This window comes from Acipenser ruthenus, chromosome 56 (assembly GCF_902713425.1).
Source record: "Acipenser ruthenus chromosome 56, fAciRut3.2 maternal haplotype, whole genome shotgun sequence".
Lineage (NCBI taxonomy): Eukaryota > Metazoa > Chordata > Actinopteri > Acipenseriformes > Acipenseridae > Acipenser > Acipenser ruthenus.
Window position 1 is genome coordinate 5,484,356 of NC_081244.1, and position 2,695 is coordinate 5,487,050.

The window sequence follows — 2,695 nt, forward strand, 5'->3', positions numbered from 1 at the left end:
TAAGAGAAAGGGGGCTCCCTCCAGTCCAGGGCAGGCTTGAGGCACGGAGACTGAACTGCTCCCAGCTTGAGGTTGGCTGAGTATGTAGAGAGTTGCCTTTTTTTCAAAATCCAAAGAACAAAATACAGTCAAAAAAACACAACAAATACCTTTCATTCTTAACGTGACTGTACCTCTTTGGACAAGTTAGTTACTTTTTAAAATGTCAAGTAGCTTTATTTTATTGTTTTGCAAGCTTAATATAGAAATCGCTAAACAGAGCCTCAAAGTCTCTTTTGCAGCCAGCTCCAACTGCAGAATGATTGGCCAGGATAAAATCAGTTGAAATAAAACACAGGAGCCCCCGCCCCCCCCGATATTGGCCCCTGATATTTATTGGGATGGTCGTGCAATTTCTTTGTAAGCCACTAGACGTCGCTAAAGAACCATTCTCTGTATTGATGTTACAAGACAGCCAGCCTCAGTTAGAACTATATGGCTATCTGGTTCGACTCCCGCTTCGTCAACGGCGTTTTTTTTTTAAAGGTGTAAAACGCACAATAGAAATAAATTAAACAGCCGAAAAAAAAAAAAAAAAACCCCAGAAATAACCGTACATTATTCTTAAGTTATTCCAATTCACCTAAACGAACGTTTGACTAGCTAGCTTTAAATGGCGATACTGTACAAATAATTATTATTATTAGTAGTAGTATTGTTATTATAGGAGAGATTTAATTGGAAAAACAGGAATAGCTTTATTTTCGTAAAATTAAATAAAAAATAATAATAATAAAAATTGTGCTCCTCTGCCGTGCGAGGATTTCTCCTGCCGTGACCCGGATTCGAACCGGGGTTGTTGCGGCCACAACGCAAAGTACTAACCACTATACGATCACGGCGAGCTACTGAGGAGCATGACGCATTCTGAACTCTGCTGCACCACATTCCTGAAACAGGCAGGCGCTGCGTTTTTTGACAAACGTTAAATTCTGCTTGCATTATACGGTTCCTTTTTTCAGGCTAGATATATCAGGTAGCCAGTGCAGCTGGGCAAGACGGGGGAGTGATGTGATCACGTTTTTCACATCTGGTAAGGATCCTGGCAGCGGCGTTGTGGACTAGCTGCAGTCGGTATAGAGGCGCTATAGCACAAAGGCGAGTTGGAAAAGCGTCGGTAAGTCGGTTTAACTTTTAAACTATTTTGATAAAGCTATAGTCATGGTCTAGTCAGTAAACACTTATAGGTAATGCAGTCCAATTTAGCTGTAGCAGGTCTGTCGCTGAAGTTATATTGTAGGTTCCCATATGGTCTAGCGGTTAGGATTCCTGGTTTTCACCCAGGCGGCCCGGGTTCGACTCCCGGTATGGGAATGACAATTTTTTTTATTATTATTTTTTAAATAAATAAATAAATAAATAAATAAATAAATAAATAAATAAATAAATAAATAAATATAGAACCTAAAATTTAAAACAGTGGTTTAAAACTTCTTTGTAATTGTCCAGCGAAGAATGGCGTAGACGCTGTCGGTTATAGCTTGCAGTACCTTAAAAAGCCACGAGAGGCCAGTCTAACAACACCGACTTTCAATTCGAATATATGAGTGTTGCCATTGTTAGAATGATGTCACCACCAAATCTGAACTCCTATTCAATCTGTCTGTATGTGCGTTCTTACATTTTCATATGCATACAGTATGTACTGAACCCTGATTTTTCAAATGTAATACAGCTTTGCATTCTGAAGGCGTGCAGAATGGGAGCTGTTATTAGGAGAGAGGCGGACATCTGTACCATATTATATAGCCTTGTTATGACAAGCAACATATGGAGACGCGAATTATATTATTTATTTATTTATTTATTTCTTAGCAGACCCCCTTATCAGGGCGACTTAAAATTGTTATCACAAAATATCACATTACATATAAGAGCAGTTGTAAAGTACAATACAGTCAGGAAGAAAATAAGATCCCATTCAAATAAGAGCAAAATAAAGAATATAGTAAATAATTAGATTTAAGAGCGGGTTTGACTAAGAGTAAATAACATATTAAACATATCTGCTTATATGTTTAAGTCCAGTTAGAACACGTAGTAAGCATGATACATGGATGAGAATGATTTCAAAAAAGACCAATTACAAAAACGTGAATACGGGTACCTATGAGAGTTAAATCAAACAGAAGACACTGGAAGTAGTTATAATTGAGAGCAGGAGTTGAATATAGCGAGGTATGGAGCGGTTCAGTGCAGGTACAAATTGCTAACGTGTAGTCTGGACTCTTGACAGGAGGGTCGTGGGTTCAATCCCAGGTGGGGGACACTGCTGCTGTACCCTTGAGCAAGGTACTTTACCTAGATTGCTCCAGTAAAAACCCAACTGTATAAATGGGGAATTGTATGTAAAAATAATGTGATATCTGTATAATGTGATATCTTGTAACAATTGTAAGTTGCCCTGGATAAGGGCGTCTGCTACAAAATAAATAAATGATGTAATTATATTTGCAGCGTTCACACAGTGGACGGCAGTCAATATATACTGTACAAATAATATAAATATTCAAGTGGCGGAGCGTTTTTCTATATAATCTCACACTGGCCCAGATGTTATCAATTAACGTCGGTGGAAATAGCAGGGATTTAACAGGCAGCGGGATCAGCCAATCAAGCACCGAGTCTGCTGAACGCCGAGCCAATCAGCTGCCGA

General features: G+C 38.8%; 2 non-coding genes across 2 annotated transcripts; one reads left to right on the top strand and one right to left on the bottom strand.

The window, feature by feature from the left end:
• Window positions 1–809: 809 nt before the first annotated feature.
• Window positions 810–881, bottom strand: trnah-gug (transfer RNA histidin (anticodon GUG)). The gene has a single exon. It is a non-coding gene; the product is annotated as a tRNA-His (tRNA).
• A 400-nt stretch (window positions 882–1,281) lies between these two features.
• Window positions 1,282–1,353, top strand: trnae-uuc (transfer RNA glutamic acid (anticodon UUC)). The gene has a single exon. It is a non-coding gene; the product is annotated as a tRNA-Glu (tRNA).
• Window positions 1,354–2,695: the final 1,342 nt, after the last annotated feature.